Raw genomic sequence first — 22,788 nt, 5'->3', positions numbered from 1 at the left:
CCTTGATCTTTAAGTCGCGTTCGCACTCGAATGGGAGCTGGTTGCCTAATTCACTGGATTCTGATCTGATTGAGTTCAATTTAAATCGTATGGATCCAAACTCTTAATTACCTATAAAATAGACTAAAGTATATTAAATTTTAATAAATAAAGAGCAACTAAATAGAATTATGTGTCTCTAGTGACTTAATTCAAGTATTCATTACACCCCCCAACTTGAATTTTACTAGTCTTCAAGTAAAATAAAAAAATTAGCAATAGGTACCAACTCGATCTTGAATTAAAAGTTAGGTTAGATATCTCTAAAGATAGTGGATATCCGATCAGACTATTGAAGAGATACTTCATTAGATTTCTAATTCGATCTAATTAATAGTTAAGTGTTAGTCATAAAAATTATTGAAGATCTTCTTTCATCAATTCTTCACTTTACTCTTTAAATCTTCTAACTTGATGTGAGCTGGATTTATTATCTTCTTATAATTTAGTACCCTTATTATCCATTATTTTTTTTCTAAATATTTATATGTACAGTCTGTGCAATGTTCTAACCTTTAAACTTTCTAATTGATACTTGTAGCGAGCTTTAGGCCAATGACTCTCAAACTAGTTGGCTTTAGGGCGTTAAGTATAGAATACCCTTCAGGCTTACTGACTCAAGTCAAAAAGGTCATGAGTTAAGACTGACTCTACAAGAGATTTTTTTATATTCTCATCTTTTGACGTGAACAACAACGCTTGCTTAGGCAAAGAGATTTGGTTACTCAGTAAGAAATACTAAAAATCTATTTTATTAAGATGAATTTTTAGTTTTTTGTAAATACTAAAGAAAATTTTTGTATGCCTCAACCTTTCCACCCAACCCGCATGAAGCAAATTCTTCATTGAGATAGGCAAAAAAAGAGTTTTAGAATCACTCCATAGTTTAGTCTGATCTAATCCTACCATTCATTAGATTTTTTTAATAAATTATCCCTCAGTATCTCTAAAATTATCTAAACCTAATCAATCATTGATTACAATACCTAATTAACTTCTAATCGAGATAAAGTTTGGATACATAGAGCTAATTATTTCTGATCATATTTGAGGACTCATTCAAACTACTGTTAGTTATTCTTTCTCCCAACTTAATTTTTATTATCTCGAATAGAAGAAAATTTTTTTTTAAAAAAATATAAAAAGAGGGATACCACCTGATTTGCTGTAATTTGTAAATTCTTACATATTTTCCATGAGCCCTCATCGGATGTTGATGTTGCTCTCCTCCCAACTTTGCTAGTCGTCCTTATTAGATTCCTATAGAATAAAAGCTGGATAACTGAAAAATAAAATATTGGGTTGCCTTTCCACAAGCGTTAAGTTTAAGATCTTCAGTCAGATCAAGTCAAGGTTCGTGGTGGTTCATAAACCGGCTTCACCCAATAGATGGGCTTAGTCAACGCAGTATGGCTATGCTTATCAAGACATGATTATGCACATTGGCCATTTGCTCATGGAGGGCGATAAGAAGAAAGTATGAAAGTTGACTACTTTATCAAGACACACCATTCAGCTTCTTACCATGTTGGGTTCTGGTCAGGCCATTTCACCACCTCGCATTCATCTATGTCCCATATAATCAGGTTCAAGCTCCTTAAAATTTTTTCATGTGCATCAGTTTTCCCATAAACCTGTTGTATGTGGATAAAGGGGTCAATGTTGCTTAGTTCAATAACGGTCTATTCCATAACCCCTATATGGTCACCTAAAAGCTGCACTTCCTGATTAGGGGTTAGATCAGATGCAATGTAATCTATTGTTGCAATGGTCCTTGGGAAGGTGTCGTTGGATCCTAAAAGTGGCTCTAATTCTAATGCTGATGATAGGGAGATAGCTAAGGGAGTATTGAAGAGGTCAAGTAATGTCCCCTATTTCTCAATCCATGATGGGGTGGCCAAAGAATAGAGCGTATCAATCAAATTGTTCATCTCATTGATGTATTCATCGATATCAAAAGCATCCACATTAAAATGAGTCGGACATTCTTATAAAGCATCTGAGTCGAGCAAGGTAGGAGTTTTGTCCTCTATAATTTTCTCTTGCAAATTGACCTCACCATGGTCAAAAGGGGGTGGTCCTTGTGCTGCATTAAAAATGTTCAACCTCAGTTTCTTGTTTCTGAAATATACATCCATAACCCCAGTCCTACAGTTTATACAAGCATTGGTAGTTACTAGGAGGGGTCTACCTAGGATGATAGGTATTTGGCTGGGATTGCTATCTGATTCCATATCTAGCATTAGAAAATTTACAGAGAAATAAAATTCATCCACTTTTACTAACACATCTTCCAACATTTCATGGAACACCTTAACTGATCGATCTGCTAATTATAGGGTTACCATCGTGGGCTTCAATTCTTCAAATCTAAATAGGTCATATATAGTGCTCCAGAGAAGGTTAACACTCGCGCCCAAATCTCACAATGCTTTCTTAATGTGTAGGTTCCCTATGATACAAGAGTTGATAGGGGTATCTGGATCCTTAAGTTTAGGAGGGGTAGCATGTTGGAAGACTGAATTGGTCTATTCAGCAAGACAAATTTTTTTTGAGATTTGTATTCTAAATTTTTATTTTTATGTGCATAAATTTTTTAAGAACTTACCATAGGTCGGGACCTGTTTTATTACATCAAGAAGAGGGAGATTGATTTAAACTTGTTTAAATAGTTCTAACATTTCATCTAATTTATCCTTTTCGTTAAATGGCATAGGGGATTATAATACCCTCGAAAATGCAGCTTTGGGTAATTGAGGTAATGCTAAAGATATTGGTTCATCCCTTGCCCTAAGGTCCTCCTCCTCTTTGGTTGGTTCAGACTCAGTCAATTTTTTAGTGGTTTTGCCTTTCTTCCTCCTATTCAAGACTGTAGATAGTTGTCCTACCTGGACTTCTAGCTTTGCAATTGATTGTGTGTAGGAGTGCAAAATCTGTAGTTCTTACAGAATCTTTTCAAGTGCAGCATTTGAAGAAGATTGGGAGTTTTGTCCTTGTTGTGGGCATGGAATCGGTTTATAAGCTCCCTTAGTGTAGTTGGGTCTGGGTACTGGGGCCCTTGTAGTAGGTTGTTGGGCCCAAAAAAAATTAGGATGGTTTCTCCAACTCGGATTGTAGGTGTTGGAGAAAAGGTTGTATCCTGGTCTGAAATTATTCTGAGTTTGTGCTTGATTGACTTGTTCATGTATAAACTCGGACAATTGATGTGCAGCAAGACAAACTTAAATAGAATGAGCTGAACTCGAGCATATTGAACAGACATCTATTGCAGGTGTGGATGGGGTGCTTGTGGGCATTATTTGTAGTATTTGATTCATCATTTGAGATAATTCATCCACTTGACTATGGATATCCATTGAGCTTCTGATTTTATAAATTCCACCCTATTTAGGCCCAGACATAGGAAGGTCTCTCTTAGCAGCAAACATGTGGTGCAATGAGTTCTCACTTAGGGTTCAAAAAGTTGCCAGGCTTCATACTTATTTTTCAGTATGAAAATTTCACCACATGATACATCAACCATTTACCAGTGCTTCTCTAACAAGCCATCATAGAAGTACTAGGCCAATTGCCAGTTGGGTGTAGCATGATGGGGGTATTTTCTAATCAATTCCTTTAATCTCTCCCAAGTCTTATGAAACATCTCCCCATCCAATTGAAAAAAATTAGTTAAAGCCTTTCTGATTTGATTAGTTTTTTCTATTAAAAAATATTTTTTAAGAAATTTTCTTTGTGGCTGATCCCAGATTGAAATTATGATTGTGTCCAAGGAGTTCAGCTAATATTTGACTTTGTCCTTCAACGAGAAAGAAAATAACTTCAACCGAAGAGCATCATTAGAGAAATTTTGAATTCTAACCATTGAACAAATTTTCAAAAATTCATCGAGATGTCTGTACGGGTCCTCACTAACAAGTCCATAAAATGATGGGACCATTTGGATGATACTTGATTTGATTTCATATTGAACTGTCTCAATTGGAGGCGCCAAATGCAAGGAGAGTAGGTATATATGGAAGGAGTAAAGTACTCCTTCAACTGTCTAGATGGATCAATCTCCTAATTTTGGTCTAAGTTTTTGGATCTATTGGCTCTAAGGGTTCTTTCAATTTTAGGATCTAATGGTTGAATCTCGAATTGCAATGAACGACGTCCGAGCATAAACACTATAATTTATACCTTATAGCAAACACAAGCAATTTCAATTTTTTTAATTTTTTTGGATTTTTAGATATAAATAAAAGAAAAGAACAAAAGGAATTCTAAAGATAAAAGCCTATGAAGTCCTAAATCTAAGAAGTAGACGCAAAGAATTTAAGTTATATTAGATATTTTCAGTCGGCAATCAAGTGTGTCAATCAATCCTAGCTACGGATAGCCCTAGATCTAAGTAGCTCCTAACTGTCAAGGTCACCTTCTAGCACTCCAAGTAGTAGACTAGCCACTCAACTGATTAGATAAGTATAAAGTTGGTGGGAGTTCCTCCATTACTTTCTTTAGACATCAACTAAATTGGTCAGATAAGCGAACGGAACCAATTAATGAACCACCTTCCTTCGAGATCTAATCTCTGAACCACTTTTCTAGATACTAATTAAATTGATTAACCCTAACATAGTCCAACTCTTAGAGATCCTTGTCCTATTGAGCTCGAGACTCCTTAGGGGTCATTGTCTAATTAGTTTAAGTTAATGACTTGGGTTAATACAAATACAAGATGATAGTTTGTGGGCCAAAAAAGGATGATAAAATCCCCACCTTATGCTAATTAAAATTTTATCTTTAAGATGTTTTATGAAATTATGCAATGCAAGAAAAAATCTAAATTTGGTGATTAATCAAGATTAAATTAATTTATTTCTCTTTCTAGATTTTGTGATTAAGTATCTAATTTTCTAAATAGATTATGAGGTGTCAGTATAAAGACTTGGTTAATTTTGTAAAAATGTAAGTTTGACTAAGTAAGCCAAGCAAATAAAAAGTAGAAAGCAAATATAGCAAATATATTTTTTTTATTTTCTTTTGATTTTTTTTAGATCAAGAGAATAAAAGGTAAGTTGGAAAATAAAGTAACTAAAATAAGGACAAAAATAAGTAAAGTAGTTAACTAAGAAAGCAATAAATTAAAAAAAATAGTAAATAATTTTTTTTGATTTTTTTTTGTAGATTTTTATAACACAAAGTAACTACAATATGATCTCGATAATGTAGCTAAAATTTGATCGCTGTCATAGATATCAAAAATAAATCACTAACTCAAAACTATGTAGATAGTAGTGAGTCAGATTCGTATCCACAGAGATCACATTGTTACGGTTTAGTTATTTTAATCTTAAATTGAAGATGAATAGAAGTTGATTAATTAGAAGACTATTAAATAAACGAGTAAGAAAATAAATAACTTAATTAAAGATTAACTTCAAATATGAGAGAAGTTCTCAGGATCTCAACTGTTTTCATGTTCGATCGTTGGTACCCTTCTTAAAATATCTTTACTTTAATATCTAAATAATAAAGATATAGCCTATCTTAGATAGCACAGTCCATACCCATTGAATCACGGTCCATTTCTTTTTACTTTAATATCTAAAATATAGCCTATCTTAGAGAGTACAGTCCACACCCATTGAATCACGAACCATTCCTTGAAGTTATAGGCTAGTCTAAATTATCTAGATACAAAAAAAGATCTTTACCTAAAGATAATCTATCTCAAGAGCACAAATTGTATCCATAGATCACAGCTCATCCCAAAAATAATAGATTATTCTAGATTAAAAACTTATATACAAAAAATAAAGACATAAAAATATAAATAAATAAAATTAATCTTCAATGCATATTGAAGAGGAATACATAAAATCTCACAATAAAATGCACTGTCAAAATAAAATTACAGAGATCTTTTGAGATGTGGTTGTCTAGCCAGCCATCGAAAGATTTTTCACCATGATCTGCATCCTAGACTCTGGAGATTTTTTTTCTCAAACTTGAAGAAGACCTTCAGCAACAAAAGGAGGAGATTTGGTGGTGAATAGGTTAAAGAAAGCGAGTTTGGAAGAGGTTGGAAGGTGAAAGAGGTTTACTAAAATTTTTAGACTGCAGTCTGTAGGATGAGAAAAAGAGAAAGATTTGGAGGACTTTTTGAAGGCTTTTGGATATGAGATTTTTATGATTTGTAGGGAATGTATGGAGGTTTGGGATGGCAGAGTTTGAGAAAAAAAGTAGTTTCTGTGGCCGGCTAAAAATCTGGAAAGATAGAGCTGACATGAAAAAGGGCTGTGGCATGGAACCTAAGGCTATGGGGATTTGGACATGGGGAAGGCTTATTGGCATGGAGAAGACTGATGGATCCTTAAAAGAGGCCTTAAGGTCCTATTTATAGAGTGGGGAGTAGTCTTTTCGGATTTGGATACATGAGTTAAGAAAGGAAAGAGTGATGGCGCATGAGAAAGAGGCTTGGATGGCACTAGGGTTTTGTGCATGAGAGAAAAGAAGTGTGGGTTTTTTTGTTTTGGCGTGTAATAAAAGGAAAAGAGGGGGCATGATTTGTGTAAGAAAGAAAGGAAAAGAGAGCGTGGGACATAGGGCACACCTATAAAGTTTCAGCGTGAGATAAATAAGGAGTGACAATTAGGGTTTCCTGAAAAAAGAGGTAGGAGCATGAATAAGGACCCTTAGATCAAACATCTTGCTTCTCCTCCATTAATCAATAAGCTTGTTCACACTTGATCTTCATGAAAAGTGATCTTTTAATCTGAACCCTTGATATTTAAGTCTTGTTCACATTTGGTTCCATATATCTTCTAATCTGAGCCCTCAATTGAAGAGGTTGCTTCTGGATCCCTGATCTTTAAGTCACGTTCATATTAGAATAAGAACTGGTTATCTAATTCACTCGAATCTGATCTGATTTGAGTCTAATTTGAATTGTATGAATTCAAACTGTAAAATAGACTAAAAAGTATCAAATTTTAATAAATAAAAAGTAATTAAATAGAATTATGTGTCTCTGATGACTTAATTCAAGTGTTCATCAAGTCTGAATGAATATAGTTGGATCGAAGTCAGTGTTTGAAAAGATTTTTTCCGACTGAAGGATATAGAGGTCCCTTCACAGCAGGAGTTATTGACGGAGCAAGCTCTCTATGATATCGGATTTAGTTCAGTGCTTACTATAGGTATAGCTTAATCGGTCTTTTGCTTTTCACTTGATCTTTTTTTGGCTTAATCTCTTTTGTGACTAAGTTGTTATCTTTCACTTATAGCTATGCGATCTTCGACACAAGTTTCGATAGCTAATATCTGACAGTTCGCTGTCAAGAAGAGGCCCACTATCGGTGTAGGGTCATCTCAAGTATCGAAGAAGAGCCTGCCCGATACAGCATCAGTAGCTGTGAGTCAGACCGATATTCTATCAGTTGTCATCCTGGATGCCAATGTTGAGCTGATCGTTGCTCTATCAGCCCCATCAGTACTCCGACTGGCCGAATCACATTCGCCTAACAAGAGACCAGACAGGGGTGACGACGTCATGATCATCGAAGTACCACCTACTAGCATGGTGCCGATGATATCTCGGGCAACTCCCTCGCCTGAACCAGAGCCGGCCAATCTAGGACCGACGGTATCTCAGACACCTCCTACGTCTGAATAAATGTCGGTCAATCAACCTTCCACTCAGGAACAAGGGAAGGCACCGATGGTCGATCAACCTTCCACTCAGGAATGAGGGAAGGCACCGACGACTTCGGCTGATGATGGAGCTTTGACAGCTTTCACGAAACTATTCGATGTGTGGATTCTCGTCAGTGAATTAGCCTTGTCGAATCTGGCACTGGTGAAGACGTTGGTAGAGGCTGCACTTCTTCCGACCAATCGGAAGAACAGAAAGAGTCGGACTATGACCGACATATTTTCATCCTTTTATCTGACCATCCTCAGTGTAAGTTGATAATCTATCTTTTATCTGCCTCTCTTCAACTTATTTATTTTTAACTTGTTCTTTTTTCTATTTCAGCTAGTGCACAACATGTTGGCATAGGAGAGAAGGTATCTAGCGATTGCGAATCTCCATCGATCATGGGCAGACACGGTTGCATCCACAAACACCGACAAAGCTGCTGTTATAGAGCATCTTCAAGTGGCGACTGAGCAGGAGATGAAGCACCAGAAAGAAATGTCCCACATGAAAGCCGATTTAGAGTTGGCCTGAGCCGAATTAGAGTCAGCCCAACAGTCCATCGAGTCCCAAGAAGAGTGGATAAAGAAGAAGAAACATGTGATCAACCAGCTCCGAAAGGAATGTGATGGTTTCTTCAAAAAGCTAGAGGAAAAGCGGAAGAAGCATCGAGCCACTGAAGCACGATTGGCACTGGCCGATGCGGAGTCGGCTGCCGCAAAAGAGGAAGCAAAGTCGGCCTAGGAAGCTTTCAATCGAGCACGGGAACAGGCCGTCGAGGACTACAAGGGGTCTGAGGACTTCAAGAATGAAATCCTCAAGGGCGGCAATGCGGCCTATTGGGTCGGCTACGAGGACGATCGGATGTGGTCGGAAAGTTTTATCCAGATCTAGATCTGAGCAGCATCATCGTCCTAGCCTCTAAAGGAGTAGAAATAGAACTGGCCAATGAGGCGACTGCACCAACTGACGAAGCCACACCGACTATTGTGAAGCCTACCCCAACTGTAGAGGACATCATACCAGTGTCGGTCGGAGTAGAGCCGACCACTATTGAAGGTCGGAAGATCGGAGCTACGACTGTTATTGATACAGTTGATGAAGAGATCGATTGGAAATCGATGTAGATATCGTAGGTTTTTTCTTTTTCTTTTTATTATCAGACTGCAGTCTGACATTTCTTTTGTGACTGGACTTTAGTCCAATTTTGTAATCCTTATTGATGAATGAAAGAATTTTTTTAAGTGTTGAACTTTTTAAATGTATCATTCATTGCAGATAGTTATTATCAACGTAGATGAATATCAATCAAACAGTCGACTAGCAATTGATGTGTCGACTATCAGCCAGATTGTCATAAAATTTGCCTGCTAACCGATCGAAATTGAGTCGATTTATCATTTCGCTCGATCGTAGTTGAGTCAACATAAGGTTCTGCTCAACCGTAGCTGAGTCGACATAATATTTCGTATAGCCGTAGTTAAGTGGGCATAATATTTCACTCAATCATAGCCGAGTCAGCATAATGTAGTTATTCGCTTGATATCGACATATAGAGTCATTCGACCGAAGTTGAGTTGCAACGTATTTTGACCAATTAGTCATCGGTCATATCTCTAGTCGAGAGTTTGTTGAAAATCGATCATTTCATTCTAAATATATTATACATATGGATATTTTTATTGACAGTATATCTGAAGATTATCAGCATTCTATATCCGAAAGATAGACACTCCATCGAGAGTGTCTAGTCAATATACATCTGAATGAAGGGTTTCAGTCGTCCTATAGGATCCTTCCTAGTTGGAGATAGCTTCCCTTGATCCAAGAGTTTCAAAACTTTTGCTCTTCTCAGGATCAAGTTCTTAAGATGGAATACCTTTGGTTTGACACTTGCATTATAATATCGGACCACTCTTTGTCTATATACAGCCATTCTTATTTGAGCTTCTTACCGAACCTCCGAGAGCAAGTCTAAGTCAGCTCTTTGACAGTCTTAGTTGCTTGGCTCTGCATACTGTTCAACCCTCATTGGTGGCAGTCCGATCTCCAACGGGATCATTGTTTCTATTCCATATGTAAGGTTGAACGGAGACTCTCCTATCGGGATGCGAGGAGTCGTCCGATGAGCCCATAAGATAAGGTATAGCTTTTCCACCCATAAGCCCTTAGATTCATTCAGTCAGATCTTAAGACTATATAGGATTGTTTAGTTTGTCACCTCCACTTTACCATTTGATTATGGATGGCCGACAAAACTAAGTTTATGCGTAATGTAAAGTTTTGCACAAAAGTCCTTAAACTTTTGATTGTCGAACTATCGACCATTGTCAATGATGATGGTGTGCAGCAATCCGAATCGGTATATGATAGATTTCTGAATGAAGTCTTTTATTTTTTTTTTAGTGATTTACGCCAGAGGTTCGATTTTCATCCACTTGGAGAAATAATCCACCACGACAACTAAGAATTTCTTCTGACCAGCTACCGAGGGAAAGGGACCGAGTATATCGATTCTTCATTGTGCGAATGGTCACGGAGCAATAATTGACATCAGCTGGCTGATTGGTTGATGCCTTATGTTGGCATACTTTTGACATACTTCGCATCTCTGAATAAGTTCGGCTGCATCTTTCTTCATAGTAGATCAATAATATCCCTGTCGTAAAACTTTATAAGACAATGATTTGCTCTCAAAGTGATTTCCACAGATCCCTTCATAGACTTCTTGGAGAGCATAGTCGGCGTCAGTAGGTCTTAGGTACTTAAGCAGTGGAAGAGAGAATGATCTTTTGTAGAGTTGTCCATTCAATAAGAAATACTGTGAAGGCATCCATCTTAGTCATTTGGCTTCTGTGGAATCTTTGGATAGAGCATCGTCGATCAAGTACTGAATAATCGGATCCATCCAGCTTGGTTCATTATTTATTTGTAACACTTCATCGATCTTATCAATACTCGATTGTTCGAGATATTCGATAAATATTCGATCGAATAGATTGAAAAAGGTTATTGCTAGTCGAGAAAGTGCGTCAGCCCATGCATTCTTAGTTCTCGAAATATGAGAGATTTTCAAATATTTGAAGGTTTGAATGAGATCTTTCACCTTCTAAAGGTGCTTCATCATAGTCAGATCTCAAGCTTCAAATTCGCTTTTGACTTGTCCAATAATCAATTGTAAGTCAGTAAAGACCTTTAGGTTATCTATTCTAAACTCTTTAGTAATCTTCAAGCCGGCTAGTAAAGCTTTATACTCAACTTGATTATTAGACACTTTAAAGTTAAACCGAAGGGCATATTCAATTACTGTCCCTTCGAAGTTGACGAGAATAAGGCCGACTCTACTCTCTTGAGCGTCGGATGCTCCATCAACATGAAGCATCCATACCAAATCAGGTTCGGCCACTGAAGTTCCAACTTGCTCCGACTTGCCATCAGCTTTATGATCAGACTTGTCATCGAGTACAGTATATTCGACAATAAAATCAGCTAAGACTTGAGCCTTTATTGATGGTTATGGATGATAATGTATGTCGAATTCACTGAGTTTGATTATCCACTTTGCCATCTGATCGGAGGTATCAGGTCGATACAAAATCATCTTCAAAAGTTGGTCTGTCAAGATGACTATCAAGTGTGCTTGAAAGTACGATTGAAGTCATTGTGTCGATATAATAAAGGAGTAAATCACCTTCTTCACCCTGAATATCTTGTCTCGATATTATGGAATACCTACTAGTATAGTAGATAGGCCGTTGGATTCAATTTTCATCTTTCCAGATGACCACTGAACTAGCTGCTTCTGATGATGTGGCCAAGTACAGATATAGTTTGTCCTCCTCTTTTGATTTTGTGAGTAGTAGGAGAGACATCAAGTATTTTTTCAGATCTTCAAAGGATTGTCGGCATTCATCCGATCATGAGAAGTTCTTCATTTACCGCAAACTCTTGAAGAAAAACAAACACCTTTCTACCGACTTCGAGATGAATCGATTAAGTACGACAATCCTTCTATTTAGTTACTGTATCTCCTTCTTGGAGCAAAAATATTTCATATCGATAATGATCTTTATTTTCTCCAGATTAGTGTCGATTTCTCATTGTGACATGAGAAAATCGAAAAACTTTTCGGCTGTCACTCCGAATGCACACTTAGTCGATTCAACTTCATCTGATTTCATCAAAATGTATCGAAGGCTTCTTCTAAGTTTCGGATATGATTATGAATTTCAGTGCTTTTCACCAGCATATCATCGATGTAGACATCTATATTCCATCAAATTTATGACTTGAACATCTTGTTGACCAATCGTTGGTAGGTTGCTCCGACGTTCTTCAAATCGAACAGCATCATCTTGTAGCAGTAGATACCCTTGTCGGTTGTAAAGATAGTGTGCTCTCCATCTTCAGACGTCGTTTGGATCTGATTGTAGCCCACAAAGGCATCCATCAAGCTCAAGAGTCGGTGCCCCGATATTGCATTGACTAGCTGATCCATTTTCGATAAAAAAAAGCTGTCCTTTGGGCACGCTTCATTTAGGTTAGTGTAGTCGATGTAAATTCATCATTTTTCATTGACTTTTTTCACCATTACAATATTGGCCAATCAGTCTGGATTGTTGGCTTCTCTAATAAAATCAGCTGCAAGGAGCTTGTCGACTTCTTCATTGATGACCTTCTACCTCTTAAGGGCAAAGGATTTTTTTGTCTCACTGGTTTAACTTTTAAATCGATGTTTAATCGATGAGTTATTACTTTTAAAAAAATTTCTGACATGTCGGTTGTCGACCAAACAAAGATATCAGTATTTGCTCTTAGTAAGTCTATCGATTGCTTTCGCTTCGGATCAGGTAGTCCTGACCCAATTTGTAGTTTTTGTAGGGTCATCTTCTCTCAACGAGATCGAAACTAGTTGTTCATCCAACTCACTCCTTTCTTCATTCTTCCTCTGGTCTAGTTTGTCAACCAATTGAGGGTCTTCAAGTTTACTACTTTCGACAGAAACCATGATGAAGCATCGGGCCAATTATTGATCCCCACATATTTCTCTGATTCCACTCATTGTCGAAAATCAGACAAGTAGATGGTAAGTCGACACCACCATCTTCAATGCATCGAGTCCCGATCGTCCGAGTATGGCATTATATGCTGAAGGAATAAGGACAATCATGAACGTGAAAGGAACAATGCTTTATTATGGGTCGATTCCTGCAGTCAAAGGGAGAGTATTTTTTTCCTCCACAGTGACTACATCTCCAGTGAAGCCGATCAGGGGTGTCGAGACTCTTATATGTCGGTCAGTTAGAAATCTCATTTGTGAGAAAGCAGAGTAGAACAAGATATTAGTAGATCTTCGATTATCTATGAGAATTCTTTTTACATCATAATTTGCTATCGTCGTCGAGATGATAACAGCATCATTATGAGAAATTTGTACTCCTCGAGCATTATCATCTGAAAAAGAGATTACATTATCAAGTCATTGCTTTTTAGCCGACTCTTCTTCAAAGCTTATCCCCCAGTCTCTCGAACATCCAAAAATCAAATTGATGACTCTCGTCATTGGTTGGTTGTCATTCACTTCCCCAAGTTGAGGTTGAGGTTGTTAGTCGGTGAGAGCTTGAGCCGAACGAACATATTGAAATTTTTTGAGATGGCCTTGTTGAATCATGACTTCTATTTCATCCCTGAGTTGAATGCATTGTTTAGTGTCGTGATCATAATCACGATGAAACTGACAGTATTTCTTCTTATTATGACTTCTCGATAGTGCATTCATTGGTGGGGGGTCTTGGAGGTACTCTTCTCCCTCGATCTCCATCAGAATCTGCACATGAGGGACAGAGAGATGAGTATAGGAGTCATACCTGGAATCAAAATTATTTAGTCTCGGACTCCATCAATGAGGTGAGGCTCCTTTATTAGTCGATGGCCGATTTGATTCGATCGGACCTCCACTCTTTTATTTCTATTTCTTCTAATCTTTTTCTTCCATTTGATGTTGGTAAGTAGCGCCTTCATCCATGCGAATATACTTGTATGCATACACAAAAAATTTTGTATAAGTCCAAAGAAGAGTCTTATCCAAAAAATAGATAAATCTGGATCTCCTCAAATCCTTCTTCATGGCCAAGATGGTCATATCTTCGTTGAGGTCTCAGACCTCAAGTGTGGTGGCGTTAAAACACACTACAAAATTTCTTAGAGTCTCTCCTTCATTCTGCTTAATGGAGAAGAGATTGTCGGACGTTCGCGGCATCCTCTTGTTGGTATTGAAGTAGGCCACGAATGAGTACTCCAGCTACTCGAAAGAATGGATGCTTCCTGATTAGAACTCGAAATACAGGCTCGAGTAGCTTTTCGAATGATAGTCGAAAAGTCTAGACATAAGAGGATGTCGGTTGTCTCATGAATCATCATGAGAGCTTTATAGCTCTCCAAGTGGTCGACGGGATCGATGGGCCATCATGAGGCTCCATTTATGGCATCTTGAACCTACTTGAGATCGGTTCGTCCAAGATGCACTGAGAGAAAGATGAAGAAGTGTGGATACCAAAGTCGTTGAAGGACCCTCTGCTATCCACCTAGAGTCGAGCGATTTGGCTGTCAATTTCTTTAAATTTATACTCATAGTCATTAAACCATTGTTGCTGAGAAAAGGTAGGGGTGGAATCTCTTGAAGAGTTTGAGGATGGAGAAATCGAAGGTAAACACGGCCATTTCCCCTTCTTAGTACTGTGGCGGCAAGAAAGGGAAGGAGATCGTTGGTGATGATGGGCGACATGATAAGAGTGCCGAAAAGATGATGGCTTGATATTATGGGAATGCCGAATCGGTCGTTGTTCCGATGATGGAGAAGGAGATCGTCGAAGGGTGCGGCGACTGTGCCTAGATGGCACTGTACGCACTGCCGGCTCCTCAGCCAATGATTGCTATTGCTACTATTTTGTTTGCTGTTGCTAGAGGCTGTGCACTGTCTCCATCAGCGCTTTCATCTGCTGCATCAAAGCAGTAAGTTAGACGTCTGTAGTAACGACCAGACGTGAAGAACTAGACTCTGCCATTGGAGGTGGAGGTGAGAGATCTTTCCGACAGAAAGACTGCCTAACAGAGCCGGTGAAACTATTTTGAGCTCTTATTTTTGTCATAACTGGATTGTTTCACCCCCTACCTAGCACGCTAATCTGTTACGACCAATCTTCGGTTGCACCTGTCGTTGGTGAAGAGCTACCTGCAAAAAAAAATCCACTGACCAAAGTTGTATCCAACGTGAATCCTTCAATTTTTAAGTTAGTAGGGAGTAGTCAAATAGAAAGTTGAATGTAAAGTATAATAGAATATTAGTCCAGAAGTGTCTTGCCATCGCTGTTTCATTACCTCTCTTTTATAAATAAACTGTTAGTAACCGTCTGTAATAGTCAAGCACGTGGGTCACATTTATCTGGCACTAAGTGATTATAGGGTTGGCATTTAGCACTCATTAATGATCGTGTATGTAGTCGTTATGCATCTTTTGCATTGATATTTTCTGATATACCGACTGTATGTCAATGATCTGGTTGTGCTAACTGTATTTCGGTAATTTTGACATATCGAATAACCATCGCTGTCAAAAAAATCGATTGGGAGTTGTCGACATTCAATCGATTTATCAATTGATAATCAGTAGTCCGTGTCCATTGGGCTGATTGAAAGTCGGATGATGGATCGTAGGTGTTGTTGTCGAATCGGAACTCATTCAGCAATTTCATTTTGATGGCTCATCATCAGTCGTCGATATATAACTGATTGATCGACTGTGAATCGGAGGGAGTAAGTTCGATTCCCCCAACAGGTTCCATCTTACTCATCATGTAAACAGGGAGCAAAAGATACTATGAATGATAAACAAACATACAAAGGAAATGAGACAAGCCAAGCCAAATAGTACAGTTTAGGCTGAAATTACCAGTATTTGGAAGGAGAATTCAAGCTCTTTAATAGAAGATGTTTGAATTCGTGTCATATATGATCTGCATTGGATTTGAAAAGCTTTGTCATTTTCTACCTGAACCAAACTCAAATTTGCATGCCATCGAGACAACACTTTGCTGTTCATGAATATAGCATATGAGATTTCTCCTGTCACATAAGAAACAATTTCTGTTTTGTCATATAATTTGTCAGCAATGTGCTGGCCAATCAAATCTTAGATAGTTCATCTTTTGGTAAGGTTAACATGCTGGATAATATAATTTTATTGTATCATATGTTTATTAATATAACAAGATAATCAATTTATATATAATTTTATGGTATCATATGTGTAATAGGATTGCGGCAGCCCCAACTTGGTCTCAAAAAAAAAAAATCAGAAGGAATGATAAAGTTAATATTGTACCTGATTCGATCCAAACCAAATGATTTTAGAATAAGTTTAGATTTGATATTGTCCTGACTCAAATATAGATTAGATTCGGGTTCTATCCATCCCCTACCCAATCCAATTGGCTAGCATCCCTTGTGTCAAATGAATAACGAATCCAGCATTACCTCTATGCAGCCAATCATGCCGAAAAACCACCACCTTGAACAATTCAGTAGCATTTCATAATGGTGTATAGTTAAGCCCACATACAACAAGGTCCACTTTGTATTGGGCCTAAGCAGATTATAATCTTGGCAATTGGGTTTTAGACCCTGGGCTATCTCCGATCCACTATTCGCTGACTTAAGAAAAACGAGTGTGACACATAGAGAACGGTCCCTAATCATCGAAGAATATATTTAATTGTCTACATGTTTAAGAGCTCGTTGAGACATTCCCATAGGATTTGGATGAAAATCTTATGGAAATGGATCTTGCACATGAATGGGTCAACCCATCTATCTTGCATTTTCTATAAGCCTATTCAAACTCAATCTAAATACTAGTCATTGGCCCAAAAAAAGGACTCATGGAAGTTTTTCTTTCCCACATGATTCGGATGGGATGGTGTTCGGTTGAAACAAGATTACGCTTGAATAAACAATTCAGAGCCTATTTCAATAGTTGGATCCAAAATTTTATGAAATTCATGGCTCAAACATAAAAAATAATGAACTATAAGCAGATTAGATCATTTGTTTACAAGTATCCAGAACCATTTTTTGAATGAACTCATCCGAATCTCTTGGGAAAAAAAAAAAACCTGTTGAGATCATTTTTTTCTCTCTATTAGATCCAGACCAGTCCACTCAAAAATGATCCTAAATATTTATAAATATAAGATTTGACTTAGTTATAATCTAATATTTTTTATATTTGGATCATGAATTTTATAAAATTTTGAATCCAACTATCCAAATAAATTCTCAACAGAAATATTTAAGAGCACCACGAAGATTTTTAGGTTTTTATCAAATACAGCAGCTTTTCAAAAAAAAAAAATGGTCCATAAAAAAATTGAAACAGTAAGGCGACAGTCTTTTCAAATTTAACTAGATTTTTTTGCCACTTTGAAGTACTTTTTTTTTTTTTTTTAATTTCCTCTTTTTTATTGTTTTTAAACAACCTAACGTGCCCTAATGACATTTCTTTGTAACGAGCACATTGGAACTTTGTTCTCCTATTACCGTCATTTTCGGTCGTTATCCCTCCGTTGTAAAGCGGGGATGCAGAGGGAGCAGATATCTGTCCGAGGGGACAGATCGGAGATGTGAAATGTGACTGCAGCCGCCGCATCTCATCGAGAACCCTCCGTCGTCAAGTCAACTTGGTTCCCCTGCAGTATCAACTGCTGGGCCACGATTTTCCAGATGAGAAACTTTGTCTCGTGATTGAAGCCCATCAAAGGTGAGAATATCGGTCTAGGATCCAGTCAACATGGTCAAGAGCTACGGAGGAACAGCAACAACGTTTATCAGCCGTCAGACCACCCAGTGGTCCTTTTGAGTTTTTGACTCTTGTGCTGACCTTTGGGCCCTGAGCATTATTTTTTTCAAAACCAAATTGCAAAACACCCCGAAACTTTGCACCAGTTCAATTCCAAACCAAAATTTTTCCAAAAAAAAATAGCCACTAAAACTTAATTTTTGTTGCAAATGGCTCACCTTATGCGGATTCCAATACCGTGAATGATGGAGCTCTTTTCTAAAATAATATATAAAAAAAAATTAAATACTAAAATAATTTAAAATTAAACTTATTTACCAAACTAATACAAAAGAAAAAAACATCATTTTGAATGACGTTTTTTCCCCTTCCACGACACCCTCCTTTTCCAACATGGCATAATCCCAAAAAAAAAAAAAAAAAAAAGAAGAAACGCCAATTAGAATGGCGTCTTTAAAAACGTCATTCAAAATGGCGTTTTCAAATTTTCCCATCAAAAAAAAAAAAAAAATTATGAAATAATGGTAATTTTTTTTTAAAGTTTGAAATTAATAAATAAATTAAAATTTTAATTTTGATTGAATTTTAAAATATAAAGATTTGAATTTGTAATTCATTAAAAAAATTAATTTAGATATTTTATTTCAATTTTTTTTTAAAAGATGTCAAAAAAATCTTAAGAAATTAAAAAAAAATTATCATAGAAAATAAAAAAAAGAGAAAGAAATATGAAAGAAATAAAAATTTGAAATTTAATTGAAAAACATCATTCGAAATACTTGTCGTAAAAATTTTTAAAAAAATTATAAATTTTAAAATTTTTAAAAAATAAAAAAAAAGAATTATAATGTAAAAATTAAAAAAAATAAAATTTTAAAGATTAATTGAAATTAAAATATTATTTCAAATTACTTTCTCAAATTAAAAATAATTAATTTAAAAAAGATTCAAAAAAATTTGAAAAATAGGCTAAAAAAATTTTATAAAAATATAAAGAATTGATAAAAAATAGAAATTATAATTGTAATTGAATAACAAACTTTATAATTTTTAATTTTAAGAAATAAGAATTATAATTATAAATGAAATTAAAAATTATATTTTAAATAACTAAATTAATTTAAATATAAATTTTTAAAAAATATTATAAATAAAAGAAAAAAATACGTAATAGAATATCAAAAAGATAAAAATAGAAAAAAACTAAAATTAAAATTTAAAATTATAAAAATTATAAATTAGATTAGAAAAAATATATCATAAAAGAATAAAATTAAATTAAATTAATTACAATTTTTTTAGGGTATTTTATAAATGTGACTTAAAAAATTAAATTTGAATTAAATTTTGATAAAAAAAGAAATACATTAAAAAGTTAAAAAAATGAGGAAAAGTTAAAAAGTTAAAAAGTGAAAATTTTTAAAAAGTCACAAAAAATAAGAATTATAAATTAAAAATTAAAAAAAAATTTAAAAGTTTAATTGAAATAAAAATATTTTTTAAATGTATTTTATAAAATTAAAATTAATTTAATTAAAAAAATTTCCAAATAAAATTTAAAAATGAAATAAAAAAATTTCATAAAAAGATAAAGAATTAAAAAAAAATAGAAATTGTAATTGTAATTGAAGAACAAAGTTTATAATTTTTAATTTTAAGAAATAAGAATTAAAATTATAATTGAAATTAAAAATAATATTTTAAATAACTAAATTAATTTAAACATTATTATTTAAAAAATATTTTAAATAAAGAAAAAAAATGGGAGGAAATTTTAAAATTTAATTTGAATTAAATTTTGATCAAAAAATAAATACAGTGTAAAGTTAAAAAATGAGGAAAAATGTGGAAAAAAAAATTTGTAAATTGAACTTTAAAAAAAATAATATTTTTTTTAATTAAAGGAAAAGAATACGTAATAGAATGCTAAAAAGAAAAAAATGGAAGAAAACTGAAATTATAATTTCAAATGATAACTATTTTAAAATAAATAAAAAAAGTATCATAAAAAAAAAATAATAAAATAATAATAAAATAGGAATTGTAATTATAAATTTTAAAGAAATTTAATTTTAATTTAAATTAAAAATTATCATTTAAATTATTATTTTTATTATTTAATTTAATTTATTTATTAAAAGATTATAAATACATAATTAAAGAAATTTAAAAAAAAGGAGAAAATGCCATAGAGAATGGCGTTTTCCCCTCCCCAAACCCTTTTTCCCCTCCTTCTTCCTTCTCCCCTCCTTCCTTCTCCCTCTTCTCCTTCTCCCTTCTCCCTTCTCCCTTCTCGATCTTCTCCGGCGTCTCTCCAGCGGCACGGCGGCGAGGTCTCGACGGTGGTGAGCTCTTCCCGCCTCTCTCTCCCTCTTCCTCTTTCTCTCTCCCTCTTCCCCTCTCTCTCTTTTTCTCATGCCGGCGGCGGGCCGCGCGTCCCGACGGCGGGTCCCGCGTCCCGACGGTGGCCCCCGGCCCCCTCCTCTCTCTCTTCCTCTCTCTCTCTCTTCCTCTCTCTCTCCCTTCTCCGTGGCCACCGGCCACGGACGGCCGGCAGTGGGCCGCGCGCCCCAACGGCGGGTCCCGCGTCCCGACGGTGGCCCCCGGCCCCCTCCTCTCTCTCTTCCTCTCTCTCTCTCCCTTCTCCCTGGCCGCCGGCCACAGACGGCCGGCGGTGGGCCGCGCGTCCCGGCGGCGGGTCCCACGTCCCAACGGTGGCCCCCGGCCCCCTCCTCTCTCTCTTCCTCTCTCTCTCTCTCTTCCTCTCTCTCTCCCTTCTCCTTGGCCGCCGGCCATAGACGGCCGGCGGCGGGCCGCGCGTCCCGGCGGCGGGTCCCGCATCACGACGGTGGCCCCCGGCCCCCTCCTCTCTCTCTTCCTCTCTCTCTCCCTTCTCCTTGGCCGCCGGCCACAGACGGCCGGCGGTGGGCCGCGCGTCCCGGCGGCGGGTCCCGCGTCCCGGCGGTGGCCCCCGGCCCCCTCCTCTCTCTCTTACTCTCTCTCTCTCTCTTCCTCTCTCTCTCCCTTCTCCTTGGCCGCCGGCCACAGACGGCCGGCGGCGGGCCGCACGTCCCGGTGGTAGGTCCAGCGTCCCGGCGGTGGCCCCGGGCTCCCTCCTCTCTCTCTTCCTCTCTCTCTCCCTTCTCCTTGGCCGCCGGCCACAGATGGCCGGCGGCGGGCCGCGCGCCCCGACGGCAGGTCCCGCGTCCCGTCCTTGGCCCCCGACCCCCTCCTCTCTCTCTTCCTCTCTCTCTCCCTTCTCCTTGGCCGCCGGCCACAGACGGCCGGCGGCGGGCCGCGCTTCCCGGCGGTGAGCCCCGCATCCCGATGGTGGGCCCCGGCCCCGGCTGGCGGTGGGCCCGCGCCCCGATGGCCAGGGCGGGCCCCGCGCCCCGACGGCGGTCCTCAGCCCCCGCCTCTCCCGACGGTGGCCCCGCGTCTCGGCGGTGGGCCCAGACGGTTGGTGGGGCCGCGTGCCCTGACGGCGGGCCCCGCGTGGCGATGGCTCCAATGCGATGGGCTGCGATGACGGTGGGTCCCACAGGTTCTGGCGCTCATTTTTTTTATCTCATTAATTTATTTTTATTTTTATCTTTATCTAATTAGATTCAGTTGTATTTTAAATTTTTAAATATATTGCATTTCATAAAAACGTAGACCCGTCAATTGATCAATGTATAATATTCTACGTTATCTGTATAAAATATATATGAAATATATATTTTTATATGGATATCGTAAAATACATACATTGGTCAATTGATTGTCCAGTTTGGACAGTTTGAGAATTGCATTTAATTCTATAGATAATTACATTATTCGAATGATATGCGGAGGGTTCGAGAAAAATTTCGGACAGTATTTTTCTTTAGTTCTCCTCACACATTTTGAGTCGTGTGGGTAGAACTAAGGAGAAATGCTGTCGAAATTTTTTTCGATCCTTTTTGCATATCGTTTGATTAATATAATTAATTTATAGAATTAATGCAATTTCCGAATGGGATAGGATTTATCTGTACCTATTTGTTGATGATATGATGCATGTATCATGTAAATCTTTTGTAATGATAAAATAATTAATAATATTAAATATTTTAATCTTGATTTTATTGTAGGTTTTTTTGAGAAAATGGCCAGTACTTGAGTTCGTGTTTTATTGTATTATGATGGCATGATACAGAATGATCAAACTGGTGTGCAGTATAGTCACCCTGCAAATCGGATGATTAGAATATCTTCATCATTATCACGTCAAGAATTATTGGATCATTTATACAGCAGTATTCCTGTAGACAAAGAAAAATATGAAATAAAATTGAAATGGAGATCTCCTAATCTGTCGGGACAGTTAATGCCGAGTAAATATATCTTGGTTCCAATTGATGACGATGATGATGTCGAAGAAATGCTGATCTTTCCTTTGAAATATTCAGAATGTCGATTTTTAGAATTATATATTGAAAAAGAAGATGTACCAAGCTTTGGATATCATAGTCGGTTTTTAACTCAAGCGGATAATAATGTTGGGCCTTCCTCACCTTTCGTAACTCCTATGATACAAACCAATAGTGTTGAGGCCGGTTTTGCAGAACAACATTCCACTACTGCCGGTCCTAGCTGTCCAATTATTCCAAGTGCTGTGGTGACTTCTCCTGTGTCTTCTGCTATGGTGGTTTCTCCTTTGGTACAAGTAGTGGTGTGGGAGACGACACTCATATAGAAAATGATGATTGGGTAGTCGGTGGAATAAATTCTGATAGTCTGGGTTTTGAGTCAGATGAAAATGAAGATGAAGACAGTTTGATGGATGAGGACAGTAGCAGTAATGATAATGATGATGAAGATGAGAATGATGATGAAGATGTTCAAGCTAATATTAATGTGGAAGAATCTCAATCTCGTTTGCACGAACCTCCATAATATTTTAATGATATAAATTTAGATGATGGTGGTTGTGTTAGTGCTGGTCGAAGATTGAATTCTGACAATCAATTTTGGGACTCTTCGATGACTGAATTTTCTAAAGGTTTAATGTTTGAGAGTAAAGATGATGTAAGGAGAGCTGTTGATCTTTATCACATTATGAAGCATCGGACATACAATGTAGTTCAGTCGCATTCGAAATTATGGTCCGTACGATGCGCATCATCAGATAATGTTCAGCATTATAAATGGAGGCTTCGTGCTGCATTGTTGAAAAAACATGGATATTTTC

The 22,788-nt window shown here is 37.2% G+C and overlaps 1 non-coding gene across 1 annotated transcript; it reads left to right on the top strand.

Moving 5' to 3' along the window:
• The first annotated feature begins 3,620 nt into the window (after positions 1-3,620).
• Positions 3,621-3,727, top strand: LOC114913028 (small nucleolar RNA R71). The gene has a single exon (XR_003799047.1). It is a non-coding gene; the product is annotated as a small nucleolar RNA R71 (small nucleolar RNA).
• Positions 3,728-22,788: the final 19,061 nt, after the last annotated feature.

The sequence above is a fragment of the Elaeis guineensis genome, chromosome 2 (assembly GCF_000442705.2).
Source record: "Elaeis guineensis isolate ETL-2024a chromosome 2, EG11, whole genome shotgun sequence".
NCBI classification, from domain to species: Eukaryota; Viridiplantae; Streptophyta; class Magnoliopsida; order Arecales; family Arecaceae; genus Elaeis; species Elaeis guineensis.
The sequence above is the reverse complement of the archived record's forward strand: the minus strand, read 5'-3'. Positions and strand labels throughout refer to the sequence as shown.